This window comes from Anabrus simplex, chromosome 1 (genome assembly GCF_040414725.1).
Source record: "Anabrus simplex isolate iqAnaSimp1 chromosome 1, ASM4041472v1, whole genome shotgun sequence".
Lineage (NCBI taxonomy): Eukaryota > Metazoa > Arthropoda > Insecta > Orthoptera > Tettigoniidae > Anabrus > Anabrus simplex.
In genome coordinates, this window is record NC_090265.1 from 1,746,118,537 (window position 1) to 1,746,136,373 (window position 17,837).

Genomic DNA, 17,837 nt, shown 5'->3' on the forward strand with positions numbered 1-17,837 from the left:
CTGTAATATTTCATAAGCAAACCCATCAAGTTTGTTATTTTCAGTTCTGTCATGAATAATTGAGCAACAGCATGCACTGTGATGTTCATGTAGGAAGCTAATTTTAAATCCAAATTCAGTATTTCTTTTCCCTTGCATATATTAATCCTCACTGCCTTAATTTGAAGACATTATCGATCATAATGAAACAAAGTTATCTTCTTCCACCTCTTTTCCCACACCCTGATTGGGTCGTGGGTTTGAATTGTGTCGCACGTGTGGACTTGGCCCTCTGTTTTTGGTTGGATTCAAGGAACTGGACATAATGAAAGTCTACCAAAATATTAACAATATAGAGTAACATTTGAAACAGTTTTACATCTTATGCAATGAACATAACATAACATTTAACTCAGAAGGTAGGTGAGGAATGTGTAAATATAACCTACATCTATGGAAATATCTGTTCAAGAATAGAGCTTCTGTTTTTCTGGCTGCAATATGCACACCAACCCTAGAATCAATAATAACTTGTAACTGTCCCCTTCCAGCGATGTATGCTTATATCCTTCTTGATATTCCATCTACTAGCTTGGCGAGATCTAGTTGATCCAATTTGTACCACATTCCAGTGACAATTGTGCATAGGTCTTGCAGATTATGTGGTCCTTTAAGATATCCACAAACACTATTTTAATCATTGCTAAGTTTGTTCTTTAGGGAACATGTCTGGGCTGCAAAGAATGACTCTTGTAGGGTTTGGATTTCTAAGACATAGGCTACGTCATATTTTTATTTTGGTATATTTTTACAAACTTAAGTTGAACAAACAAGTAAGTGGCTGTTTTGGTTTGGGTCACATAGCTATCAGCTTGCATTGTGGAGATAGTGGATTCAAACCCTACTGTCGGCAGCCCTGAAGATGGTTTTCAATGATTTCGCCATTTTCACACCATGAAAATGCTGGAGCTGTAAATTAAGGCCATGGTTGCCCCCTTTCCAATCCTAGCCCTATCCTATCCCATTGTTGCCATAAGACCTATCTGTGTCTGTGTGACGTAAAGCAAATTGTAAAAAAAAAAGAAATTGAACACATTTCTAGCGGTTGTCAACACAACATGATTTTTATTGATTATATAAATGCATATTATAGTCCAACTTCTTGAGTGAATGGTCAGTGTTGATGTATTGGTTCAGAGGGTCCTGGGTTTTAAATCGTGTCTGATTAATTCCTCTGTCTCAGGGACTGGGTGTTAATAATAATAATAATAATAATAATAATGTTATTGGCTTTACGTCCTACTAACTACTTTCACGTTTTCGGAGACGCCGAGGTGCCAGAATTTTGTCCCGCAGGAGTTCTTTTACATGCCAGTAAATCTACTGATACGAGACTGACGTATTTGAGCACCTTCCAATACCACTGGACTGAGCCAGGATCGAACCTGACAAGTTGGGGTCAGAAGGCCAGTGCCTCAACCGTCTGAGCTACTCAGCCCGGCTACTGGATGTTTGTGTTTGATCAAATACACTTCTCTTCATATGAACATAACACACTACCAACCACTGCAGAAACACATAGTAGTGAATACTTCCTTCCATATGGTGTTGGCATCGGGAAGATCATCCAGACATAACAGGGCCAAATTTGCACATGCGATACAGTTTGCAAACACATCCCCACCAGAATGTGGGGAACAACAGTAGAAGATGATAAATAATTTAGGGGGTATTACTAGCCTGGCGCAGCCCTTGTAAGGCAGACCCTCCGACGAGGGTAGGCGGTATCTGCGTGTTATTGTGGTGAAGGATAGTGTTAGGCCTGGTGAATGAGTTCAAGGATGTTGAAGATGGAACAGACTCCCTGACCCAGAGCCAAGGGAAATAACCATTTAAGATTAAAATCCCCGACCCATACAGGAATCGAACCCAGGGTCCTCTGAACCAGAGGTGACTGCACTGGCCATTCAGCCAAGGAGCCAGCTAAGATGATAAATGCATATCATACTATATTTTATCATTTTTAAAAAATTATACGGTATTTGACCAAAACTATGGTATAAAGGCTTATTTTTGGTTATATAATAATAGCCGTTGTACAAATATTATCCACATATTTTGTGCTGATAATACCTAGTAATTTTGTCTGCATCTAGTTATTCTGGATTTTCTTTCCTTAGAAATATTTTATGGTTAAGTGAAATTTGATAACGGGGTTTTGCGAGCAGTAGGTTGTCAGAACACAAGAAGAATAAAACAATTTTAGGAATATTGTCAGCTTGCTGCTGGTTTTCTAAGCAAATTTTGGGCAATATTTAATTTCTTTTGTATCATATATCCAAGTTTTTAGATCATATTTGGGTATTTTTTAGGACATAATGGCATGCATATTCAGAGAATTTGTAGGTCACAGAAATCTGAGGCTTAGACTCCAGTATTGCAAAGGCAGATATCAACAATATATGGATGATGTAAATGGAAGCTATCGTCCATGAGACAATAGTTCTCCGAAATGCTGGGAAATTGTTGCAGTATTGAGGAGTCTTGAGACTGCTCTGAATGACCAGAGGAAGTGAACAGTGGCCCTGGCCCCATATTATGCCACTCTAAAACGTCTCAGAGCCTCCACTTTGCTGCATTCACTCTACTCTGTGTCTGAAACATAAAGCATTTCCATATTCCCATTAAACATGTCCATCATTAAACAGTACCTTGCAGCAGTCCTGAACTTTGTAAAACAAATCATTTTCTTAGAAACGTTTGTAATTATGTCCATACATACATCAGAACGAGAATAAGAATAACTCAAAATTTAACATTAATTCAAAACTAGCTATTGTACCTGTCTTCGACAGGTTTGCCATGTAGATGGTTCAGGTAAAGGGAGAAAAGCAATCTGATTTGCAGTTGAAGTGGAAGTATGTACATGGCAATCTGTCTATAAAAGGACAGGCTCCTTTATAAGTAAACTTTTAATCTCAAAGTGAGAACAGTGTAGGTGTGAAACACATTGCAGGTGGCACTGAGTAACTTTAAGTGCTCTGTTCAGTGTGTAAGCTCCTCGTTCCTATCACTGTCTCCATAGCATAGAGTGAATAGCTCAAACTCTATGAAGGACCAATTCATCAAGTACCATTAGTAAAATAATAATAATCATATGGCCTCAGCTACCGTGTGCAGACATTTCAATTTGACGCCATCTGGCTGTCTGCTCGTCAATATGGACGTTCCGTTTTACTCTAGGCCCACTAGATGGCAGACCGAGTAAACCGAAACTCTCTTGGGCGTCTATGGCTGAGATTTAATGAATTTGGTTGTGTCACCAGAGATCTTTTACATGCCGACATCGTACGACATGGAGTGTCGAATGGACTTTTTTCCGCCCTTCAAAAATCTGACTACCTCTGCCGGGTTTGAACCCGCTATCTTGGGATCTGGAGGCCGACACTCTACCACTGATCCACAGAGGCAGCTAGTACCATTAGTTATTAGAATGTGTATGATCCAGAGGAATGGCAAGATAAGAAAGTAAGTTATCCAACTCCCCAGCTCCTCCCTGCCCATATTCAGACCGGCTGTTCCACTCGGTGAGATAACTCCCGTAGTTCACAAGTCACACAGACATCTGATAATAGCCTGCTTTGGGACAGACAATAGTTCAAGTATCGGAACTAGTAACTTTCTACTGCTGATGCAGTCTTCTGACAGAAGGTTGACGACCATCACGCATTAAGTTTTCCTGTTTTGAGTTCCCCATATCAAGGTTGCCATGTTGTGAATGTCAAACCACTGTGGAAGGTTCTGCATCCAGGATAATCTCATCAATGCAATGAGGCATGTAAGATCAGATGTTGCTATTCCTCCTCTCCTTGTTACAAAGGATTCCTCAGTAAAATTAACATTAACAACAATAGGATGCAGGAAATAAGTACTTATGAAGTCATAACTATTTCCATTATTATTTAGTATAAAATGGAATTGTACTGTGCATAAAATTGGAAAAAAAAATCTACAATTCTTTTTATTTTTTATGCATTTATCAGTAATTAATAAATGTTAAACAATTAATTTATTGAAACCACCTATTCAATACTAGTCAAGTCTTTATGACTATAACAATGTCATTACATTAAGTTTGAGTATGGTACATGTTTCGCCTGGCATTGCAGGCATCATCAGCTATGAATTCTATCTCCAAGTCAGAGCTCTGAGTGGATGCTATATTAGGATTAATCGTAGTAAATATTATTTACATAACAATTGCAATGGAGTGATCAAGCCATCCATGTTTTAAAGTACTAATGTGATGTCCAAATCTTGTTCACATTTAATGGAGATAATATTAACTGTCAACGTTCAGGAGTTAGTAATGAGAACGGCATGATACATGGGTTTAAACCATCTGTACATTTTTACAACTTATTGGAGATTAACTTGTGCTAGAACTATTCTTAAAACTATTTTTTACACAATTTACACTAATGTATACAAACTTATGTTACGTTTTGGAACTGAACTGGTCGATCTTGTCTTGAAGTTTCAATGGGATGTCTTACTCATGTCTTGTCGAATGGAGATAATGCTGATACTGATATGGTATTGTAGTCTATTGAAGTCATAGCATTTAAATATTTCTTTTTATATTTGTAGGACATTAAACACGTTCAGCTTATATGTTGTTGTTTTTTTTTTTTGGGAAGGTCTAAATATTTTGTAGTCAACCTCACTTCTAGAAGAATGAGTATCAGTATTAAGGTGAGGTGCCTTAAAGTGGATGGCAAGAAATCTGTTAGAGAGTTTGATCAAGTTTTGTTAGATAACAGATTATTACATAACCATATAAACTTTTTGTATGTTGTTTTGTTGGAGCTTTTTGAAGTTATTCAGTGTGGATTGAAGAGCAGTTCACTGGTTTCTGGATGTAGTGTGTAGCTGGTGGGTGCATTAAAGTCTGTGGAATAAAACAAAAAAAACAAAAAAAACAAAAAAAAAGTGTGAGAGTGCTATATTAGGATGGTTTATTAGTTAGTCCTCCCCCATGGTCTGGTACCTTGACGTGGTGGGGAGGCTTGCGTGCCTCAGTGATCCCGAGAGCGATGCCGGCGGGAGCTTCGGCTCCTGGCAGGGTCACCCTTGCCGGTAAGGTCGAGGATGAGGGGCCAGACTAAATGACAGACCTTCAGCTGTAGGTCCTGAAGGAAGAAAATCTTTGTCTCAGGGAGTAGGGAATGAGAACACCACCAGTCCTGAAGTTGCAGCATGGCAGGGGCAGAGGCCAAAAGAGGGCAGCCCCCTCACTGCCCTATAGGCACTGTGGGCCCATATCTCACATGCCCGAAATAATTCTCATGAAAAGTCAAAACGAGAGATACACCGGACTGCTGATAGGAGTAGATGGAGATCTCTCGTATCCTCGACACCTTATGGTACAAGAGGACCGGATTAAGTAAGTAAGTTATTAGTTAGTAGATTTAATGTTCTTGAAACTTACCCTTTAGACGTTACGAGGAGGTCCTGTTGTGTTGCTTGTGTGAGGTGGTCTGAACAGTTGCTTTATTTCTGCTTCTCGTATTGTAAGGGTGTGTCATTGTTGGCAGGGAGTGAGTTGGGTTATTGTTGGATTTATAATTGAAGATGTTAAAAAAATTGTTATTGTTTATGTTTAGAGATGACAATAAGTTAGGAATTTGTTCTGTGACTGGGCTCTTTGTTTCTGCGGTGTCATTTAGATTTTTTTTTTTTTTTTTTTTTTGAAGTGTTGGTCTAAAAGGATGTAGGTGCTTTCAAATTCAGTCATTAGACTACCTTTGTTGATGATCTTTAAGATTTGAAGGTCCTGGTCTATAGTGGTGAAGTTATGTCCCGTTTCTTTCATATGGTTACTCATAGCGGAGTGTTTGTTGTGCTTAGATGCGTTGTAATGCTCTAAATATCTTGTTTGAAAGCTGCGTCCAGTTTGCCCGACATAAGAAAATTCACATTGGGTGCATTTGAGTCTATAAATTCCTGAATTAGAGTATCTGTCGTGTGTTGAATTTACTGTATGGGAGTTAAAGAATATATTTCTGTTTGTATTGCGGGTTTTGAATGCAATGCTGATGTCCTGTTTCTTGATTGGGTTGGTGATTTGGTAAAGAGCCGGATTAGTGAAGGTGAAGGCAGCAAAATTTTTTTTTTTGGTCTTTCAGGGGTTAGGTTAGTAGCAGTTTTCAATTTGATTTTGTTTATAATTTTATTAACTGTGTTTGGTTTGTAGCCGTTAAGTTTCGCTAGTTCTTTAATATATTGTAGTTCTTTTTTTCGGTTGTCGTTGGAAAGAGGAATTTTGAATGCTCTATGGATTAAGCTGTAGAAGGTTGCTAATTTGTGAGAATGCGGGTGCATAGATTCTTTTTTTTATAGTCAGAGGGGCAAAAGTGGGTTTTCTATAGATTTGGAATTTGAATTTATTATGGGTTCTATTTATGGTTACATCCAGGAAATTTAAGGAGTTGTTGGTTTCATCTTCTTTTGTGAAGGTAATGTTATTGTTGAGTCCATTAAGAAATTCTAAAATGCTGTTGCTGTTGTTCTGCCGTTTGTCAATGATGGCAAACGTGTCATCAACAAACCTTATCCATAGATGGAGACGTTGATTTTGTCTACAGTTTTGTTAGCCTCTAGATTATCCATGAAAATGTTAGCTAAAATGCCCGAAATGGGATCTCCCATTGCCAGTCCTTTTTGATGGTAGATTTTGTTGTTAAAAGTGAAGTAGTTGTTGTTCAAAACAAAGCTCAACATTTGATAAAGTCATTTATTTCAAATTTGCTTAAATTACTGTGTTTGGTACGGTTCTTTTTGATAATATTTATAGTATCATTAATAGAAATGTTTGAGTACATATTAGTGATGTCATATGAGACCATTATATGGTTGGGTTGTAGTTTAAATTGAGTTAATTTTTCGCAGAAGTCAATGGAATTTTTTACGTATGCTTCATTGTTGAATTTAAAATGTTTGTTAAGAAAATAGTGTAAAAATCTTGAGATTTTATATGTGGGACTGTTTCTGCTGTTTATAATAGGGCGCACGGGAACTTCTTTTTTATGGATATTGGGTAATGGTTTTGCAGTTGGTAGTTTAGGATTCATGATAGTAAGTTTATGATATGCTTGCTCTTGCAAAAGGAATGATGAATTTTTCAACAAAATCTTTGTCGCGCTGAATTTTTGGTGTGGGGTTTTTGCTCACTATAGTGTAGATATTGTCGGAAAAGAAAAGTTCTGTTTTATTGACGTAGTCGACCTTGTTTAATAAAACAGTGGAAGTTTATAGTTGCAGGGGTGTTGCCTAGTAGCGAAGTATGTGTGTTCGTTTTTTTGGGAGGTTTGGTTGATTTCTGCTTAGTGTCTTTTAGAGTAGCTAGTTTTTTGTCTAGTGTTTCTTGTTTTTTGTTTAAAACATCCATCACTTTGTTGTTCACGAATCTTAAATATGAATCCCATTCTAATGGGGGCATGCTTTGGGAGACTTCCATTTGAGTTTCTTATAGTTGTAGGTTCAGGAGCAATTTCTTTTTATAAAGAGACTTGATCTCACTCTTTAACCAGATTTTGTTAATCTTTTGTTGAGTATTGTTGATTTTTGAAAAGGGAATGTTTTTTCTTTGTAGGTGTTTTAGAAATTTGGGTACTAATCCACTTTTCAAGCACTCTTTCAAGAAGTTAATGTCTCTTGAGATTTTGCTAACTCTGACTTTGAGATTCAGGTATCTATTGGACTTAGCCTGGTTGGCTAACCGGTATTAACGGATATATTTGAAAATGAATTTTTAGAGCTTCCCCTAAACTATTTCATTGTGTCTATAAAATTATTTATAGCCTAGGTTGTAATGTCTTCTCCCCTGACCTTCAATACCAGTTTTCATTCAATTCTGTTCAGCCGTTTTCTTGTGGCGTGCATGACATGTAAATGTAAAAAATTGAATTTCCTTTTTATTCTGGACATGACTGACACACAAATACCAATTTTTAAAAACCTTCCAAAGTGCAGGCAGAAATGATTTTATTTATATATATCCCGATAAGCATAAAAACGTCGTCATCATCGGAACAGAATTGGATAGCTGTAGTTACATTAATTTAATTAAGTTACTGAGCATGATTGCGAACCAATAGAGCAGTAAAGAAATTCGACCCTTAGCTGTGTTATTTTTAAGAAAAATGTTGGAAGTACCAGTTAGGTACTGTTAATATTCAACTAAAAATTGCTCAGATGGGAAATGATCAGTATGTACTGTGTGAACATATTCCAAATGTTCAATTCCCTAATTCTCTGATGTTGAAAAGGATAGAATGGAGCATTATTATAATAATATTAATTGTAAACAAATATCACAATTCCTGGCTAGAACTGGAACACGCAACCACCCTCTTTACGCACAGGTGCTCTACCATCTGAGCTATCCGGAAGCCCCAAGCTTAGAGTGAGGTTCCAATCTACATATAGGAATACAGAGGACCCTACTACAGCTGGCAGTCTCCAAGGCTCGCACAGAAGTAAGGAAAATAAAGACTAGGACAGGTAAGACATTGTACCAGCATATCATTTATAGAAAATTTACCCTAGAGTCCATGTTTAGTAGAAAAAATGTGCAGGTTGTACTTCTGACAGTATTTATGTCTACTTATTATTTTAAATGTTTAAAACTATTTAGACACAATGAAATGTGCAGTTATTAATTAGGCTGAAAGAATGAGGGTGTGCAGTGGAAGCGTCTGATGTGAATAGGTAAATATTCAGCGTTTTCCCTTGGCACTACAGCCCTGATGGGCCTTGATCTATCAGGTGACCACTGCTCAGGCCAAAGACCTGCAGATTACTACATGACAATTGGTCAGAGTGACAAATCCTCTCAGCCATTGTTCTTGAATTTCTAGACTGCTATCTTACCATCAGATAGCTCCTCAACTGTTCTCACGTTCCCTGAGCAGACCTCAAACCATCCCTCGGATCAATTTAAAACTCCCTGACTTGGCTGGGAACCAAAGCTGGGGCTCCAAGTAACTGGCAAGGTTGTTACCCCTAGAATGCAGGCCAGGCTAGAATTTGCACAGCAGATCATAAAAATATTTATCTTGGAGTAAAATCCGAAAGGTTTAATGATGCCTTTTAATTATGAGAAAAGGAGAGTAGTGGTTGTGGCCATGATTAATGATAAGCAACCATCCTCTATTAACACTAATCAGAGTGAAAAAATGGAAGGGCTCGGACGCTTGGAAAAATGAAGGTATCGTCCTGAGAGACAAAAGCCACAAAGAGCGTGAAAATGAAAGACACCCTAGGTCTTGCAAAGCCAATACAGTTAGGATCAGAAAAGAACAAGGGTTGACCAAGAGAGGTCAGATAGGAAAGATGAAAGCGTGGAGTCTAGCACAAGTAAGTGGAAGTAATGCCAGACTCAGCTAGGGGAACCATGGGTGTCAACCCACGCTCCCATGTTGAGAGCCCTTGGTCCCTTTTTAATAGCCTCTTACAACAGCCGGGGGATAGCGTGGTTGTTATTCTACTGACCCCACCCACAGGGAGAGAGACAGAGCAGTAAAAGATGTTTGGAACCTGACTCAACCTCTATAGGAAGGAGAAGTACAATTAGGTAACCGTCCCTTCTTAACTCTGATGAGAAGAAAGAAAGGAAGATGTTTGATCCTGCGAAGAGTGAAGGTATTGGCAAACGAAAAGGAAGAGCACGAAAATGAAACTTCCTTGGCCTAGCAAACCTAATACATTGGATCCAGAAGTGAACAAGAGTTGACCAAGTACAGTCAGACAAGAAAAATGAACGGGAGGAGACTTGCATAAGTGAAAGCAATGCTAAATTCAACTAGAAGCCCCATGGTTACCAACCCATGTTCTCAAGATGAGATAATCTTGGGAGTGACCCTTTTTAGTTGCCTCTTATATGACAGGCAGAGGATACCATGGCTGCATTCTCTGTCTCCCATCCAATTGTATGAAAGCAATATTTGGATTGTTATTTCTCACAGTTGCCAGATTTAATTTGCATATACCAGATCAGTTTATCCTCATTGTTCATTCAATGGTTCTCAATAAATATCGGTGTTGACTTCAGAATAGCACAAATGATTTTGTGAGAAATCGTTGAATAATACCCCCCAGAGTGTTGCAGAAATTATTATAGAGAACTAACTACACGGTCTTCAGTCTGCTGAAGTCTTTGATGCCAGGTGAAATGGTAACCCAAGTTACTTATATCTATTTATGAAATGGTAGGTTAGCATTCACACAGAAGTTAATGGGTGAGAATGTACATCTGCATTGTGTATAGGAGTAAATTCTTTTTTCCATAAAAATAGCTATTTAGTGGTGGTTACTCTTAAGTAGTTTTTTGAAATATTGAGAACAGAGACTGTAAACAATGCTATCACTTGATTGTCAAGGCATTGATTCAGTTAACAACTTTTTCTTTTAATATTATAGCTGGATGATCATACTCTTCCTATTATGGTTTTAAATTAAAGCAAGACTAAAAACTGAGGCAAAACACAGACTTCATAACTCTTACAAAGTGATTACAAATCATTCCTAGTCAATACATAAACAAATTTAATAATTCCTTGTCCTTGAGGATTAGATTCGTTATACTGTTAGGGCCCTTAGTCTGTGAACAGTTTAACAATTCAGTGAAATGTTGAGAAATTAAACTTTGCTCTGCAATATTTTAAAAGTTTTCTCATCAGCTAACTTTGTAAATACTTTCTGCCATTTTCTCTTTCCTTGGTTAGTGAATATGGCATGGACTAATATGAAAAGCTTATATATAGAATTAAGGTACACATAACAATCTAGCAAATTCTGTGATGGGATATGCTTCCTAGGGAGTATTTATTTACTGCAACTTAAGGGGGATGTAGTACCCAGGTGACATTGTTGCTGGTTTCTCATCAAGATGGCATTTCAAATCCTGGCCAATGAAAGTGGAATATTTGGAAGGTTTGCATTCCTGCAAAAAATGGATGTCCTTTGGCTATGATCATGATGTCAACAGTCATAAAAATCTACAAACTTGCTTGCTGTTTATTTAAGCTTAATGCATTGTAGCTTGCTGATTCACAGTTTGTTTGTTTTTTTTCTTTTTTCACATGTTCAAGTGTTAGTTCCTCTTAGAGTAGAACATAGAAATATGCATGAAACAGAGCATCTTGGATTAATGGAAACAAGGTAGTAACAATCTTCTTTAGTACATTAGATGGAAGATCTCAAGAGTTAAAAAGTATCCTTGGAGTAAAAGTCATGTTAATATATGCATCTACAGATTTGAGAACCACTCTTGAGTTTTCAGTTAGTTGCAAATAAAACAAAGCTTTCCTCATTAAATAGTTTTCCTTGGAGACAAGGGTTACTTTATTCCTTCCCAGACCTTTTACCTTGAATTTTGTCATATCTTTGGAATGTCATATAACCTTTACCTGGTGCATCTTGTCTGTACCTATACATGTCAAACAATGTTGGAAATATCATCTACTTTCCACTGTATGTACAAACTTATTTTGAACACACTGAGATTATAGATAGAAGGTTGTCATTACCATTAAACAAATAAAACACCTTAAATTTTCTAATTAATATTTCCTTGGGTCCATTCATGTTTTGTCTTAAAGAATATAGTGCTGCTCTGAAGAGGTAATATCAGTCTAATAATAATAATATTGGCTTTACGTTCCACTATCTACTTTTATGGTTTTCGGAGATGCCGAGGTGCCAGAATTTAATCTTGCGAGAGTTCTTTTACATGTCATTAAATCTACTGACACGATGCTGACATATGAGCACCTTCAAATACCACCACAGCCGGGATCGAACCTGCCAAGCAGGGGTCAGAAGGCTAGCGCGCCTCAACCATCTGAGCCTCAACAGCCCAGCTTTCAGTCTATTTGCTTGTTCCTCTGCCTCTCTGTCAATATGCCACAAACCTCAATATATGCTATTCATCCTCATGGATGGTTTATAGAAGAGAAATTGTTTGTGTTCATGAACAAACTTCAAGGTGGGACTCAACTTTTCAGAGTAAAATGTATCCAAGAAAGAAGTATTCTTACAAGTTGCAGGAAGAATAGCACTGTTGAGATGGAATTATATTTTGTCTGGCATGTGGCCGGTTATAATGGCAAACTGTGTCAAGAACTTGGGACTTATAATTAGAGACCGGGTGTTTGGTTCTTCAAAAAAATGCAAAAAGTCATTAAAAACCTGGAAAACAGGTGCTAAAAAATCTATCAAACAGGCATGTAAATCTTATTTTAAATCCTTTAAAAATTAGTACAGTACAACTCAATTGTATCGTTCATTTTTATCATGCATATAGCCTTCCGTTGTTGTTGTTTGAGACATCAGTCCATAGACTGGTTTGATGCAGCTCTCCATGCCACCCTATCCCATGCTAACCTTTTCATTTCTGCGTAACTATTGCACCCTACATCTGCTCTAATCTGCTTGTCATATTCATACCTTGGTCTACCCCTACCGTTCTTACCACCTACACTTCCTTCAAAAACCAACTGAACAAGTCCTGAGTGTCTTAAGATGTCCTATCATTCTATCTCTTCTTCTCATCAAATTTAGCCAAATCGATCTCCTCTCGCTAATTCGATTCAGTATCTCTTCATTCATGATTCTATCTTTCCATCTTACCTTCAGCATTCTTCTGTAACACCACATTTCAAAAGCTTCTATTCTCTTTCTTTCTGAGCTAGTTATCGTCCATGTTTCACTTCCATACAATGCCACGCTCCACACGAAAGTCTTCAAAAACATCTTTCTAATTCCTATATCAATGTTTGAAGTGAGCAAATTCTTTTCTTAAGAAAGCTCTTCCTTGCTTGTGCTAATCTGCATTTTATGTCCTCCTTACTTCTGCATCGTTAGTTATTTTACTAACCAAGTAACAATATTAATCTACTTCCTTTAAGACTTCATTTCCTAATCTAATATTTCCTGCATCACCTGTCTTCATTTGACTGCACTCCATTCCTTTTGTTTTGGACTTATTTATTTTCATCTTGTACTCCTTAACCAAGACTTCGTCCATACTATTCAGCAGCTTCTCGAGATCTTCTGCAGTCTCAGATAAAATAACAATATTGGCAAATCTCAAGGTTTTGAATTCCTCTCCTTGGATTGTGATTCCCTTTCCATATTCCTCTTTGATTTCCTTTACTGCCTGTTCTATGTAAACACTGAAAAGGAGGGGGGGACAAAGTGCAGCCTTGCCTCACTCCTTTCTGGGTTGCTGCTTCTTTTTCAAAGCCCTCGATTCCTATCACTGCAGACTGATTTTTATACAGATTGTAGATAATTCTTCGTTCTCGGTATCTGATCCCGTTCACCTTCAGAATCGTAAATAGCTTGGTCCAATCAACATTATCGAATGCCTTTTCTAGATCTACGAATGCCATGTACGTGGGCTTGTCCTTCTTGATTCGATCTGCTAAGATCAGGCATAAAGTTAGCCGAATTGATCTTCAAATTTGTTTTTTCATTCTGCTGTAAATAATATGTGTTAAAATTTTGCAGGCATGAGATACTAAACTAATGGTGCGGTAGTTTTCACATTTGTCAGCACCGGCCTTCTTGAGAATAGGTATAACAACATTCTGCCGAAAATCGGACGGGACGTCTCCTGTCTCATACATCTTGCTCACTAAATGGAATAACCTTGCCATGTTGGTTTCTCCTAAGGCAGTTAGTAATTCAGAGGGAATGTCATCGATTCCAGGTGCCTTGTTTCTATTTAGGTCGCTCACAGCTCTATCAAACTGACCTCAAAATTGGGTCTCATTTCATCAGCATCAGCTGCTTCTTGTTCCAAAACCAAATTATCTACATCTTTACCTTGATACAACTGTTGGATATGTTCCTGCCATATTTCTGCTTTGTCTTCTTTCCCTTCCCTAGAAATGGCTTTCCATCTGAGCTCTTAATATTCATACACCTAGATTTCCTTTCTTCAAAGGTTTCCTTGATATTTCTGTATGCAGCATATACCTTTCCTAGGACCATACAACCTTCGACATCCTTGCACTTCTCCTTCAGCCATTTTCCCTTAGCTACCTTGCACTTTCTATCCACTTGATTCTTTAATAGCCTGTATTCATTTCTAGCATTCTTATATTTTTGTTGTTCATCAATCAGGTCTAGTATCTCCTGAGTTATCCACTGATTCTTAGTTGATCTTTTCTTCCTTCCTAACATTTCTTCAGCAGCCCTACTGACTTCATTTTTCATGACTATCCACTCTTCCTCTATTGTGTTTCCTTCAGCCTTTTCATTTAGCCCTTGTGCAACATGTTCCTTGAAACAATCCCTCACCCTCTTTTCATGCAACTTGTCTACATCCCATCTTTTTGCATTCTTTCCTTTCTTCAATTTCTTCAGCTTCAGATGGCATTTCATGACCAACAAGTTGTGGTCAGAGACCACATCTGCTCCTGGGAAAGTTTTGCAATCCAACACCTGGTTTCTGAATCTCTGCCTAATCATAATGAAGTCTATTTGATACCTTTCAGTGTCTCCAGGTCTCGTCCACGCATACAGCCATCGTTTGTGGTGTTTGAACCAAGTATTGGCAAGGACTAAATTATGATCAGTGCAGAATTCAACCAGCCGACTTCCTCTTTCATTCCTTTGTCCCAATCCGAATTCTCCTACTGTATTACCTCCTCTTCCTTGGCCTACCACTGCATTCCAGTCCCCCATCACAATTAGATTCTAGTCACGTTTTACATATTGTATTAAATCTTCTCTCTCTTCATATATTCCTTCGGTTTCCTCATCATCCGCTGAACTAGTAGGCATATAGACCTGTACTATTGTGGTGGGCATTGATTTGGTGTCTATCTTGACGACAATAATTTTTTCACTATGCTGGTCGTAGTAGCTTACCCGCTGTCCTATTATTCATTATTAAACCAACTCCTGCATTTCCCCTGTTTGATTTTGTGTTGATAATTCGGTAGTCGCCTGACCAGAAATCCTGTTCTTCCTGCCAACGTACTTGACTTATACCAACTACATCTAACTTTAGTCTAACCATCTTCCTTTTCAGATTCTCTAATCTACCATAACGATTCAAACTTTTAACATTCCACGCTCCGACTCGCAGAATGTCAGTATCCATCTTCCTGATGATCGCCCTCTCTCGTGTAGTCCCCACCCGGAGATCCAAATGGGGGACTAGTTTACCTCTGGAATATTTTACCTGGGAGGAAGCCATTATCAGTACATCATTCATACAAAGAGAGCTGCATGTCCTCGGGAGTTAGATACGACTGTAGTTTCCCGTTGCTTTCAGCCGTATAGCACTATTAACACAGCTAAGCCATGTTGAGTTTTTTTACAAGGCCATATCAGTCACACCCAGACTGCCGCCCTTGCAACTTCCGAAAGGCTGCTACCCCCCGTTCGATGAACCATTCCTTAGTCTGGTCTCTCAACAGATACCCATCCGATATGGTTGCACCTGCAGCTCGGCTATCTGCATCATTGGGACATGCAAGCCTCCCCACCACGGCAAGGTCACATGGTTCGCAGGGGAGGATAGCCTGCCATTAGAAATCAATATTTCCTTTTTTTCTTCCCACCTCTATCTGAATTACCTGAGATTGGTACCATTTTGGATTAAGCCTATTTTTACTGCCTGGTGCCCTTCCTGCTGCCAAGCCTATGTGTGTAGGGATGTACAGTAGAACCCCAATTATCTAACCCTCAGATAACTAAGGCTAATCTGTTAGTGCATTACACTACATTCCTTACAATTCATAAAAGATTCTCCATAGATACTGTAACTGAGTGGGTAAATACATGTCTCAGAGAAATTGTGGAATTTTGTTAAAGTAATAGGAGTAGTACATACATACATACATACATACATACATACATACATACATACATTATCATTACAGACTGTTATGCCTTTCAGCGTTCAGTCTGCAAGCCTCTGTGAATTTACTAAACGTCGCCACAATCCTCGATTTGCAACTAGTATTGTGGCCTCATTTAGTTCTATACCTCTTATCTTTAAATCGTTAGAAACCGAGTCTAACCATCGTCGTCTTGGTCTACTTCTACTTCTCTTACCCTCCATAGCAGAGTCCATTATTCTCCTAGGTAACCTATCCTCCTCCATTCGCCTCACATGACCCCACCACCGAAGGCGGTTTATGCGTACAGCTTCATCCATCGAGTTCGTTCCGAAATTAGCCTTTATCTCCTCATTCTGAGTACCCTCCTGCCATTGTTCCCACCTGTTTGTACCAGCAATCATTCTTGCTACTTTCATGTCTGTTACTTCTAACTTATGAATAAGATATCCTGAATCCACCCAGCTTTCGCTCCCGTAAAGAAAAGTTGGTCTGAAAACAGACCGATATAAAGATAGTTTCGTCTGGGAGCTGACTTCCTTCTTACAGAATACTGTTGATCGCAGCTGTGAGCTCACTGCATTAGCTTTACGACACCTTGATTCAATCTCACTTACCATATTACCATCCTGGGAGAACACACAACCTAAATACTTGAAATTATCGACCTGTTCTAGCTTTGTATCACCAATCTGACATTCAGTTCTGTTGAATTTCTTACCTACTGACATCAATTTAGTCTTCGAGAGGCTAATTTTCATACCATACTCATTGCACCTATTTTCAAGTTCCACGATATTAGACTGTAGGCTTTCGGCACAATTTATTTATATTTTTTCATAAGAATAACTATTTAATGACGGTTATGGCAAGTATATTTTTGAAATATTGAGAACACAGACATTATGGTTGTGAAGCCAGTCCTAGATATAAGCAATTAACTGAGTCTAATCTATTAGCCTTTGTTAACAATTGATTGTCAAGGTGTTGATTCAATTAAACAAGTTGTTCTTTTAATATTATGTCCTGATCATACTATTCCTGTTAAATGGTTTTCAATTAAACATCATCAGTGTCTAAAGGCAATGCCTTGTCTATGTAACCATTCTTTCCTGTCCTCAGCTCCTCATTTCATTTCATAATAAGAACCATAATGGAGACTGTGCCAAGTCTCGAATGAATTTTGTCCTTAGTCGTCCTTGACCTTTCATCCCCATGATTTTTCCTTCCAATAGATTGGTAAGAAAGGTATTGTGTCGTAAGATGTGGCCAGTGAATTTAGCTTTTCTTCTTTCTATCGTTAACTTCAGTTCTCTCTTCCCTTGAATTTCTTGCAGAATGCTTTTGTTTGTTCTCTTTTCAATCCATTTAATCCTTAGCATTTGTCCCCAGACCCACATCTCAAACGCTTCCAGTCGTTTCCAATCCTGATCTCCGATTGTCCAAGATTCACAGCTATACAATAGCACACTCCATCCAAAAGAAAGCGCAACTTTATTCCTAATTCCAAAATCTAAATTTGCACTGATTAAAAGATTTCTCTTATTATTAAATGCCTGTTTGGCAAGTGCTATTCACCTTTTGATCTCTTTGCTGCACCTGTTGTCATTGGTGATCAGGCTTTCTAGATAAGGGAAGCTGGTGCTCTGTTTAGGAAGTGTATTTTTTTCAAAACAACAGTTTACTTTGTTTTCCAACACAATGTTACAGACATTAAATTGCAAGCATGATTGCGTGTATAAACAGGAAGAAATAATGACCGTAGGATGGTTTGAATGAAGGTTAAATTATGAATTGTAATGTTAGATATGAGTCAAGTTTATGCTGTAAAACCATGTCGTACAACAGATGAGGATCATTATTTAATTTCTTTGTGGTTTGAGGTACAGTATATAACTGGTTGTAAACAAGGGATTGTGGTGGCACATGATTCATTTC

At 38.1% G+C, this 17,837-nt stretch overlaps 1 protein-coding gene across 2 annotated transcripts in view; it reads right to left on the reverse strand.

Annotated features, from left to right (window-relative positions):
* Positions 1 to 2,270: 2,270 nt before the first annotated feature.
* LOC136858733 (uncharacterized) overlaps positions 2,271 to 17,837 on the reverse strand; it is a 184,637-nt gene continuing 169,070 nt past the window's right edge. For both annotated transcript variants that reach the window (XM_067138482.2, XM_067138483.2), the window contains one exon: positions 2,271 to 2,634. The gene's annotated coding sequence lies outside the window, so the exon portion shown is untranslated. The remainder of the gene's footprint in view (positions 2,635 to 17,837) is intronic.